Raw genomic sequence first — 13,070 nt, forward strand, 5'->3', positions numbered from 1 at the left:
CATTGGCCTTCTTGGCCACCACGGCACCCTGCTGGCTCATGGACACCAGGACCACCAGCTCTCCGTAGAGCTGCTTTCCAGTAGGTTGGCCCCCAGCCTGTGCTGGTGCCTGGGGTTATTCTTCCCCAGGTGCAGGACCCTGTATTTGCCTTTGTTGAATTTCAGAGAGTTCTTCTCTGCCCAGCCTGTCAAGGTCCTTCTGAAGGGCTGCACAGCCCTCTGGGGTATTGACCACTCCTCCCAGCTTGGTGTTGTCAACAAACTTGCTGAGAAGGTACTCTACCTCACTCAAGTCATTAATTAATAAGTTAAACTCTATGGGGCCTAGTACTGAACCTTGGGGGACACCACTAGTGACAGGCCACCAGCTATACCCTGTGCCACTGATTAGGACCCTCAAATGAGTAAATTAATCTCAACCTCTTCTCCATGCCTTGATCAGCCTGCAGTGGGATTTTTAGCTGTTTCATCAGGTTTGGGACTCAGTCTGCAGTCAATATGTAATAGTTTTTCCTGTCTTTTTGCAATATACCATTTCGTCATCAGAGCCTGACAAGTCCAGAATAAACAGATCCCTGGGTTAGCCAGCAGGAGAAATCCACATCATGATACACTCATAGCAAAATTTTAAGACCTTTACTGATTTGGATAAAACTATTTTTAATCCTACCATCTCTGAAAAACAAAAAGAATTTCCTTCATAACACTTTGTGGAGATATGTGTACACATGCTTGCTTGTAAAGCTCTCTCAGCCCTTGGGAGGGGGAAGCAAACAGGAACTATGGATTGATATCAGGCAGGGTAAAAAGATTGTATTTTTCTGTCTTGTTTACACTCTTTTGGGAGAGAGAATTGAGATTTGTGCCTGAATTGTTTTCTTTTCTCTTTGTCATTACCCATATAACAGTTCAAACTCTTCTTTTCTTAATCTGAGGTGACTTACAGAGGTTCCCTATCAAACACAGACACTATACAACACTGTATTAGATCATACACTTTGTTAGAAAATTGGCACTTTGGATACTAAACGATAGCCTGTGCTCTGCAACCATGCTATCATTCTTGCTCTGAGATCTTGTCAGAGCCTATAAATTAAGCAGGATTTGGACCTGGAGTTATATGAAAGGGAGGGCTGTAGGAAACAGGAGGATGCTGCCTCCACTCACAGGATTTATTTAAGGGAAAATTCTCTTCAATCTGGACCAGGACAGGCCTATCATCTCACCACAGACTGTCTATTTTAACCTACACATTACAGAATGAGCAACAGCATTAGGATGTCACCTCATGCTATTTACTGAAGACTGTATCTTGGGTGTCTCCATCTACAGGAACTGCATCTGCTATTGTGGTGCTATGCCATCCAAGCCATAAGAAATGATGTCCAAGTATGCACCAACTATGAAATGACAGCTCTGACAGTAGCTTACCTCTGCAAGGCAGTGGGTCAGTGCTTTGAGAAGCTGAGACAGCATTCATCAGAAATAGCACCCAAGTTACTGCATAAAAAGGAGGATACAGTCAGCCAGATCACCCCCCCTGCCACATTCCCATGTACATTTTAACCCCTGGGAGGAGAACTGAGGAATCCTTGCACTGCAGTACCTTCCTAGCCTCTCCTGAGGACATGGAGGAAGTCCTTTGACACAAACTGAGAAAGACTCAGATAATGGACAAAAGAACGGAATTCAGATGCAATGTTTTTGAGATCTCTAACACTACTTTCATTCAGTAGTGAATATCCGACAGCAATTGAGATAACTCTGAGGATGAATATAATTTGGCCTGGTAGCCTCCCTAGAAGGAGAACTAAATACTGTCTTCACATCTTCACGTATGTTTACTTCAGAAACAGGTAGCTGTACCATATACAGAGTTCTTTCCTATCCTTAAAAGAGAACACATCCAATTTCAAAGTAATTATTAGTCCTGCAAGGTGCATTGGTTCCAGGCAGACAAGGTGTGTGTAAAACACATGAATGACCACCGAAAACCCCAGCAGTGCTGTGCTCCCGAGCTGCGCAAGGACTCGAAGCATCAGTAGCTCTGCTGTAACCTCATGTGTGCAATATTTGTGTGCAAAATGAAGGCAGAAAAAACACAAGGCAGTTTGCAAGAACACACAAGTCCTTCTTCAGGCATAAAACAGAAGCAATAAGATTTTGTGTTTATGACAAATAAGGAACATTTGCTTCAAGTGAAATTGGTTTGAGTAACAAACATTTTGTAGAGAAGAGGGAGCAGGGTGTCAAAACTCCCTAGTTTGTGGCAGTTGCTGTGTAGCACTTCTCGTGTTTGAGAAGCAGTGTGGGCTAGCAGCAAAAAGACAGGATGACAGAAATGCCATTTTCCCAGCCCACAGCTGGATGCATTTGTGCTGTATACCCCGGGTTCAAGCCCAGCACACAGGGCTGTGCCAGCAACCGGTTGTCCTTTGCCAAGGCCCTTTGCCCTTTGCCAGCCCCTTTCAGCGTGGATTCACAAAGCAGAACAGAGGTAAAATTTAGCACGGAGCCTCCTGCTCAGGTTCTCCTTTAAGAACCTCCCTGCCACTGCCAGACCAAAGGAAAAGCCGGTGCCAGCAGCCGGCAGTGGCGGCAGCACCTGCCCTGCAAACGTATAGTGACAGTGCTCTCTGGTGGCAGCTGGAATCCTCACCCACCACCTCAGCCTGCAGAAGGATATGCTGAATTCCGAGCCACTCCTTTCTGTGTGAGTACGAGGTAATGAAGTCTAGGAGCATAAGCAAATATACATACAAGAACAGATATGCATTTTAAAACCTATGGTGGTTTTAAACTAAAGAGCTGGGCAGAAAAAAAATTCCAATTAAAAATTTCACTGAAGCAACAGTGCTTATTTTTAGAAGGTTTGTGAAAAACAGACTTTTCTGCTCTGCTCTGACTGGTTTGGGGTTTTGTGGGTTGTTTGTTTGGGGTTTTTTAGGAGGTTTTTTGGTGGGGTTTTTTTTTATAGAAATGGATGCCTCAAGCCAAAAAGAAATATTTTCTTGTCTCTAAGCAAATGCCCACATACATTTCATCAGCATGTACTCTTGGTACAGCATAACACAGAAGCGTCACTCCCATAGCACCTATAATCTGCAGATCTTCAGAAATTTTACACAGCCCTCAAAGTTTAGAGTATCATAGTAAAGAAAATAGACATACAGCTGGGACACAGCTGTAGAGACACTAAGAGACTTGCAAGCTGAAATACTGCAGGGAATATTCAATTTTGGTCTCTGCTTTCCACATCAACGACAGACTTGCAAACACAAGAAGCCACATGACACACTCATATTTTCTTCTAACTGTGTCACCAACTACAGGCCATGAAGGGTTTATCAATACAGGATCACAAAATAGTTGAAGCTGGAAGGGACCTCTGGAGGTCATCTTGTTCAACACCATCTCTCAAGTAGGGCCATCTATAGCTGGTTTCCCAGGACTGTGTACAGATGTTTTTAAATATCTCCAAGGATGGAGAATGCCCAACCTCTCTGTACATTCCACCTTCAGGATGCTGCCCTGCAACTGTTTAACAGTGTCTGTCTTTTCTGTATTTGCCTTTGACTGGTACGTTCTGCACTGGAACCTCATAGCAGCTCCATGTGACACTGCAACATGCACTCTTATTTTTGTAATACGAGGTTAATTAACGCTTCATCACCCTCATGGTAAAATAGTATTTCCTCATGTTCAGATAGAACCTGAAGCAGTTGACCAACAGCCTGTTAGAGGAAATACTTATCCATCATGAGGGGGATAATATGGGGTTTTTTTCATTTATATGGGAGAAAGACATACAAGAAGACTTTTAAAGAGCTGAATGAAAGCTTTCCTTACCAGTGAGGGATGGTTTCTAATATATTAATTATCATAGCTAAGTATTTTCATTTCTCAGTATTCACTGTGGCACCTCTGCCAGCACTTTGCTGACAGACATGAGCTTGCACTGACTGTGAACTGAATCAAGCAAAGGCAGGTTGGGCCAGAAAACGCTGAATATATATATACTCAACACAACCTCAGCAAACAGAATACCACCAAAGGAATGTGATGACTGGATATTGCTGGTTTGGAGGGGAGACAGGCGGCATCTATCCCAAGACTTCAGTCTACACAGAATATAGAATAAGACATTTTAAAATTAAGAAATTTCTGTTAGGACACAACCAGTTAACAATTCTTGAATTCAGTCATGTACATTTTACATCAGAGAAACTCAGATGAAGCCATGAGACAAGCAATAGGCATCATCTGAATTCACAAACCTGTAACCTAATGTAGACCTTACTCTCTCCTCTGAGGGTGAGACTGAAACAAGCTGGCTGGAGAGATAAAAGCAATAAGAATAATAATCTAAATACACAGAGTCAGTTCAGACTTAGCTACCAGATAGCCCCTGAGTCCCACTGGCTGTTCAGATACAGACTCTCAGCTCAAGGTAAATTTAGGTTACACCAAAACCTTTTGTGCTTCTTGTAGGTTAAAAGAGTACCTAGCCATAACCTTAGCATACATATGATGTTTTTCTTTTCCACCAGGTCAGTCACATTCCCACTGAACTCCTTGAAGTGGATCTAATTAATCCAGGTAAAACATTTCATACTAGCTGGATGTCCTTTTTCACTCACCACAAAATACACACACTTCTTCAAGCATTTCTGTGGTTTGCTTTGAATACTCTACATTAAAAATTAAACATTTCACACTGATTTCTCTTAAATAAGTCATAAAAAGAAATGCACATCCAATACATGTGCAATCAGAGAAAAGGAGAACAGAAAAAAAATTGCATTAAAAGATATCTGTCAGAAACTGTTCACTTGCCTTCACATTGATGTCTCTGGTATCAATGTGGGAGAGCTGGGGCAAGAAGGAATAACACCACACAGAAGAGATATCCTTGACTAAATCCTTGATCCCCAGAAGCAGCTATCAGAAATACTTCATGCTGTAAGACTCACAGCAGGTTTTACTGTTGCCATGGTTATTCAAAATCTTCTTTTCAACAGAAGAGAAATAAATTTTTCAGGTCTCTGCAACACATAGCAACACAGCCATCTCACTGTCAGGCTCTCCACACGGGGATAGGCTTCAACAGCATCACCCTAAATCTAAACATCAAACATCAAATTGAGGTTACAAGGACTGAAAAGCAACAATTACTTAATATAGAAGATGGAGAAGGTATGAGGGAGGGAAGGATGGAAGGAAGGAAGGAAGGTATCATAGAATGGCTTGGGTTGGAAGGGACCTTAAAGATCATCTAGTTTAAGCCCCTGTACCATGGGCAAGGACACATTCCACTACACTAGGTTGCTCAGAGCCCCAGCCTGACCTTGAACACTTCCATGGATGAGGCATCCACAGCTTCTCTGGAAAACCTGTTCCAGTGCCTCACCATCTTCACAGTAAGAAATTTCTTCCTTATATCTGCTCTACCTCTCTCCGTTTGAAGTCATTACCACTTGTCCTATAACTACACACCCTCATAATAATGCTGGACAGTTCTGCTTATTATTCCCTAGCCAGGACTGGTGCTTCAGCACAAAAACATGGAGTGACTTCAATGTTACCATTTAAATACAGGTTATATTATACCATGAAGCTGAGTTACAGGAGGTTTAGCTTAGATATCAGGAAAAGGTTTTTCTCCCAGAAGGTGGTTGAGCACTGGAACAGGCTCCCCAGGGAAGTGAACACAGCACCAAGCCTGTCTGAGTTCAAGAAGTGTTTGGACAATGCTCTCAGGCACATGGCATGATTCTTGGGGTGTTGGGTGCAGATTCAGGAGTTGGACTCAATGATCCTGATGAGTCCTTTCCAACTCATCATATTCTATGATTCTATGTCAAGGAAGGCTTCAAATCAAACAGGTCTCTAGTGACAGAGACTTCCTCAGGTGCCATCACTTTAGCATACCACATTCAGAGGGCTGTGTTGTGCGGTGTTTTCACCTCCTACAATTTAGGCTCAACTCCCAAATCAGGGATGCATTTAATGGTCTCATTCAAACTCCATAAGAGTACATCACTATGTAGGGTCATACTCTCTGCTTTCCTATTCCTAATGAGCAATTTTCTGCTTATTCATCTGAGGTCACATTAGTTTTCAGCAACAGCATCAAACTGAGAGCTCTTGTTCAGTCAATTATCCAACCTGACTTCTAACTCCTTTCAGGGTCACTGTTTCCCTGGAAGCAAGTACCCACTCTGCATGTGTAGCCCATCGTCCTTGTTCCCAAACAAACAACCTTGCATTTTGCTACATTAACATTTGTGCTGGTTAAACAAGACTTACTTTCCAAATGAACTAGATTGATCGGTCAAACTAATCCAACTTTACCACTGTTTACTCTTACTAATGCTGTATCCTCTGCAAATTTTACAGGCACTGATTTCCTTATTTCTGAACCATTAAAAAACCTGCTGAATTGTGTTAGGCTGAAAAAGATCCCCATGGAACCTTGCTGGAAATACTCTCTGTAGATGATGATTCCTTATTTACAATTCCATTTTTGAAACCCATCAGACAATTATAATCTATTTATTATGCGCTACATTAATTTTGCATGGTTCTAATTTTTTAATTGGAATGTCATGTGGTATGAAGTCAAATGCTTTTGAGAAGTGCAGGTAGATGTCAGCACAGCTCCTCTTATCAGCCTACCTTGTCAAAAACAAAGTTGTGTTTGCTTAAGCAAATCTGCTCTTCATAAAGTGAGATGAGCAACAGCTGCTGCATAAGACTCGGTTGAAACAAAATGCTGCATCTGGATTCTTAATAAGCAATGAGAAACTCTAGAAGCACAGTTTTAAATGGTAAGCAGACTAGTTGCATTTTCTTACTGCCAAGCCCAAAGGTTTCCAGTCCCTGTTCAGTGCATTTGTCTGTATTACATACTCTGTTAAAATTCAAAGTGTATTGAGAGAAAGGACTCATTGGGGATCTCTCAGCACTTCAAGCCACAAACACTTACCTGCTCTGCACTATAAGGAGAAGAACTGAACAGCACATTTTCTTACTCCCTCTTCATTCTTGTTCAGCTCTCAGTCTTCCTGCGGAAGAGTCTATCTCAGCTTTTATCTCTGTGTATAGAACATGCCCTGGAAGGTGCATAGAAAGTATCTTGTCGTGATGACACCTGATGAGAAATCTAGAAGATAGTTTCAGTTTAAGGGTATAACTGAATTATTATGTGAGAAATACAGAGGCAGGACCTTTGCTGATAAGTTGATCTCTGAAACTCTAAAGAACTGTCTCATCTATTTCTGCATCACTTTCTAGAAGAACATGCAGATTACACAACAACAGTCTGAACCTCTCACAGAAGTCCTAGCAAATCAAAGAATATTTACTCAAGATGGAATGATAGGAACAGTCCAAGCTAAAAGGGAAGGATCCTTCTCTTCTTCCTCACTCCCCTCCATCCACGTATACTTAAAAGCAGTGCTTGTTGGACTCACAAGATGATTCAGTTTTCAAGACTGTGAGACAACTAATCTACAGAAAACTCTGAGGAAGTGGGATAACCTCAGTAAAGCACTGGACAGGGTAAAGGATGGGGTATCAGAACAGGGAAGGTGAAGGGATAGAGAGAAACAGAAGAGTAGGAAAGGGGAGAGAGACATTTTCCTCTGGTGTCAATGAACTACTAAAGCCTTCAATCACTTCTGAAAGAACAAGGTAGGCTGGGCTGGTTTGGCACTGTTCCATGAACAGTATGGTAACTGCCAAAGAAAAAAAGAAAGTCACCTCTTCCTCTACCTTCCATAACCCTCTCGCACAGAAAGGTCTGCCCATCAATTTGGGGCAATTTCAAGTTCTCTCTTGAGCACAAAAAGGTAGTTGTGATAATTCAATAAGCACTCCTGTTCCTCACTGAACTGAATCATTGTCTGAGAGCAGCGCAAGGAGCTTGAAGATGGCAGAGTTGCTATGTTCTTGCTTAGTCAATGAACAAAAGAAACTGATCATCAGTGTGCTTTGTTTGTAAAGAGACATGACCAATAGTTATTACACTCTGTCACTGCCTGGATATACATCTTTTTCTCTGAAATCCCATACCTTATTATTGGATAATAATTTTCTCTCAGTTTTATAGTATCAGTAAAGTATAAGTTAAAAAGTTGCTGTATATAAGTTTATTTTAAGAAGAGACTCCTCAATAAAGTAAGTCAATCTCTGTGTGCACACATGTACTTCTATACACAGGGAGTCAGATCCTCTGTCACTTTGCAGATGCTACTGGTGGGCTACAGTTTGCAGCACAACTTGGAATTCTTTCTCTGCAATTGCCAGGCAGTTTATGGAACAGCAAGGACTGACAATAGTAATAAACCAGTGCATAAGAATTTGTATAAAGTTATGATTTCAACTATAATTTAAAGCTACTCTTTTTAAATAGCAAATTTCTTCAGATGCTTACCACAATGACAAATTCTTTTACTTCTCAAGGAAAATGCATATTCCCTGACCCCAAAGTCAACATAAAGTAAATTGGTAAAAATCACTGTAAATTATCTGGGTACAGAAATTAATTTGTTGCTAGGGTCTGACTGTGAATCCCCAACTCAGATTCAATACCATGTGGTTTTACATGATATCAATAACCAAAGGACCCACACAAAAAATATAGTACTTCCCTTGATAAATAAGATTGTACCAGTTATTTTGAATCTTTCTCTGTGATTTGCTATGTGAAATTACAGACACCCCTATGCAACTCCTTTGAAATAAACATAGTTACAGTCACCATATAAAAGATATAATTGGCAGGTATTGTACATAAATAAAACAGATAAAGGACAGGTTGATCTAGTACTGGAAGTCACTGCTTCTAAATTTGATAGCAGACCTAACTTTGATTTGGTTTAGTTCTCTTGAATATAATAGTAGTCTTATGCTCTCAAGCTCATGATGCTATTAATTGCTTAATACAGATTTACTCACTTTTAAGAATTGTTAATAGCTCTCTGTGGTCATTTTGATCACCTCTTAAAACCAAGATCTCTCTGTAATTTATGAATGGGTCAATGAAACTGTTAATAATTCCAACTGTCTTCTCTTACTCTCCTTATGTTTCAAAGCAGTGAGATGTGTTCCTGTCTTACATGAATAGCAACATCTCTTGCTTGTCCTAGGATGGGTGACTGCTATTGTTTCTGAAGTACTGCACAAATTAGGTGTGGATTTGAAGCAGACTTTTCTAATGTCCTACAACGTACCAATTAAGGTGACAGAAGTGGAGGATGAGCTTAATGTTGCATAATTCACTAAGATGCAGCCCTGTACCACTGCACATGCCTGTATTAGTGAATTTAAAAAGTTTCCACCTCTCTTTAAAAGGTTTCGACACTCTGCTAACACTGTGCTAATATGGTTACAACCATTATTTGTCAAAAGCTGCTTCACTAGTTTCAACTACCTTTGTAGATCACAGATTCATAGAGTGTTGTGCTTGCTAAACATCAATAGGACCAGTAACATATTGTTATAAAGAAACTGATGTTTTTGATGACTGATCTTTAATTAGCTGCTGTATTAACTCGTTCAGAAAGTGACTGTGCAGCCAGTAATGCTGCACAGCAGTTCAGTGAGTTGTGAGGCTGGTTGAGCTACTGAGGAAGATCATCCATGTTGCTTGATTTGCTATTTGGGAACTTGTAAAAATGGTGATGAGTACCTATGATACTGCAGACCATGCACTTTCTGAAGAATATACTCACAACAGGAAAAAATTACAGGAAAACAAACTGTATTAGCCTGAAGACAAAGGTAGTTGTCCAAGCTAATCCACCGTAACTGTATAATGACCTGGTAAGCCTGGGCCAGTGTCTTCCTGGTGCTCTGTTGACCTTGTGCGCACAACTGTTTTGAAACTGGGACCAAGAAAATTCATGATTCAGAGTTGGGACATTAAACTGTTCCAAGTTGAGTTAGGACTCTCAGCAAATAAGCAGATATGTATGTCCACAACCACGTTATTTGGTATTCTGCCCCAGTGCATTTAATCTAAATATAAGCTGCCCTGAGGGACGTATAGAGACTTGTAATGGAAATATTAAGATTAGCACAAATTAAGTATGAACAGAAATGAATGTATGAAAGCACCAGAAGAAACACTAGAAGTGTTAAAATCTGGCTTGCATTGCCAACAAAGGACACTGCTCCTAGAAATAGAAATGAGAAATGTGTTGTTCATGGGAAGGCCAGAAAGTCTGCACTTTGGTAAGAACATAGCACAAATGAGTCATCAGTCCTTTTGACAAAAAGAGGATTGCATCAAGGTCACGGTCCATCACATGTGCCATTTCTTTTCCTGTTGGACCACAAGGAAAACAGGCTATAGCTACACAGATGTATATTATTCCCGACATATTTTTCAAACAAGGCAAAATGGACAACAAGCAGTAACCTTACCTAAGAGTTATGTAAACTTACACAAGATTCTGAGTATGAGGACAACACCATAATAACTTGATTCTTAATGAGTTTAAAAGACCAGTCCTAAAATTAACTCAGCATCACCTAACAAGAACTCCAGAATGTGATGAGCACTCAGTGGCTGGCACATCTCATCCCCCATGTGGCACAAAGCTGATCTTGGGCCCACACATCTTAGTATTTGTGAAGACGTGATTGTGAGAGTGCGAGTGGGTTAAATCAACCCATTTAGAGTTTCTGAAGTATCATCTTCCCTTCCACAATGTTTTATGACAGTAATTTCTGACAAGTGCAGATAAACTGCTTCTAGTACCAGATATACCAGTTGTCATGTATCCCCTCAGGACACTCATTGTATCATACAGGTATGTCCTCTAGGCCATCAGCTTCTTATGATTTAAATGGGAAATTTTGGAAGTTAGAATTTAGGGAACACAAAGAATTCTTAGCACTGTTTAGATTAGTCTTGGGCATCCTAAATTTGGTGTTGGCTTCTTGCAGAGAAAAGTAGAACAAAGCTGAGTAGGAATGGGGAAGAGAACAGATGTATAAGCAGGCCTGAGACCGTCCTCCCAAGTAATTGCTCAGTACCTGTTTATGAGTTCAGATGTCCTGAAGCCCTTTAGACAATCATGTTCTTCTATTGTATAGACATTTGGCAATTATCATTATAGCTGCTTGTTTAAAAAAAATAAAAAATTTAAGTAGATAAATAAGGCTTAGGATAACAAAATACATCATCCACCCATTATCCCTTCAATATATGCATCCTGCTGGCACAGTTCAGATTTCATTTACATGATAGATGCTTCTACTTCAGCCTAAAATAAGGCTGGTCTGCGTGTCATTTCCTGTAAGGAGTCACTGAACCTCAATTATTTATTTGAGATAAATGATGCAATAAAAACACACTTTACAGTCCAAAAGCCACCTTCATCAAGTGCACAATGCCTGCTTTCTGTTTGATTCCACCCCTTACCCCCTCCCTGCAAGACACTTGCCACAATGAAATAAATTATTCTGATACCTAAGCAGCGCAACATCTCCTTATTTTGTTCCTTGCAAACAACCTATCTGCCTCAGCCATCAAAGCTGGTCTCCTGATCTGTCCTAGCAAAAGGTAGCATGAGGAAGAAGAGGAAGGTGACTTGTAAATTCTCTGGTTGAGGCACTAGCTGAAGCTTCAGGAGCTAAAACAGGTTAAGCCTTATTTAACTGGCCAATGTTACACCCATTTCTCTGCTATGCTCACTGGGGAACAACCTAAGAAGGAGAGAGGAAAGGGGCTAGAAAAATTTCATGATAGTGAAAACTTCTTTATCTTCTTACTTTATCCAGCCTGACAATGAAGTAACTGAGGGCTCAGAGTTGGCTGAATTCAGCAAGAAATTAAAATAACCAGAAAACAGTTACTTGTGTCATAGAGCAGTACTCAATGAGATCAAGAACTGCTATAACAACAAATTAAATTTGAGTCTGTCTCCTCTGTGTGCAGTTTCTCAGTATATGTATATAGGAAATGCAAAGGAAAATACCCGATGGAGTGTGGCAAAGACTAATCTATGAATGTGTTGTATTTGAAAACATAAAGTGCTATTAAGTACTAGATTGATTATTTTAATCAACAATGTTTTCACACCATCTACAATTCTATGGCTACAAATGTGGCGGTGAAATTATATTCCAGGTATACAGAATCTCTCTTCAGTTCTCAATTCCTACTTCATCATTAGTTCAGCATCCAAATGCTTGAGATGAAATCAGGTGCAACTGCAGGATGAACCATGAAAGAAAATGCTACCACATTTCTTCTTCTGAAGGTATTGTCGATAGTCAGTTGAACATATGAGACATTTTTTATTTACATGGTCTTGAAATTCTTGTGTAAGAGCCAGATTTGGAGGGAGTTGCTAAATGTAGGCTTTATAGTTATCATTTTCTTCAGAGAGATCTGGTAACTGGTGTAAAGAAAGCAATAAAGCAAACTTTAGATGGAAAGACTTTCAGCTCTGAAACAACAGAAAGTCATATACTTCATACTTTTTATTTACAGGTGTCTCAGTCTGAGGAGACTGGAATGTTTGCTAAAGAGGATGAGTTATGAGATAGACCAAACTCCTCTCTCTCAGCAATTGTAAATTCAAAATTAAGGGGCTTTAATCGAGGAAGTGTGGAAAAAAACAGAAGAAATAACAACCCTTTATTAAAAGATATATGTATGTTGGCAAAACCAGTAACAGAACACAAAAAGACTAGACAGAGGTCCTAGAAGAAAAAAGGGTCTGAATACATACTTCTCTGTCCTTTAGCGCAGTCCTAACCGTGGCCTGCAGGGGGCGCTGTTGCGTAGCTGAAGGTGCAGGGCCTGCAGTTCTCTGTCATGGCCAGCAGGGGGCGCTGTTGGGCTCTGGTGGTCACCACGCGGGGAGAGGGGTCCGGGGCGAACAGTCCCGGACCGCGGGAGAAACCGAGAAGGAAATGGGGAACCCTTCCCTCAGTAGGAGGAAGGGGTAAGGAAAACAGTTCACCCCCCAACAGGACTCAGTGTGGTTCTCAGTTGATGGCACCCCAAAAAGCTCCTCCTTTTCTCCCAGTGAGCACAGAGACTCTCCGAT

This window comes from Corapipo altera, unplaced genomic scaffold, assembly GCF_003945725.1.
Source record: "Corapipo altera isolate COAL_440 unplaced genomic scaffold, ASM394572v1 23, whole genome shotgun sequence".
Classification (NCBI taxonomy): domain Eukaryota; kingdom Metazoa; phylum Chordata; class Aves; order Passeriformes; family Pipridae; genus Corapipo; species Corapipo altera.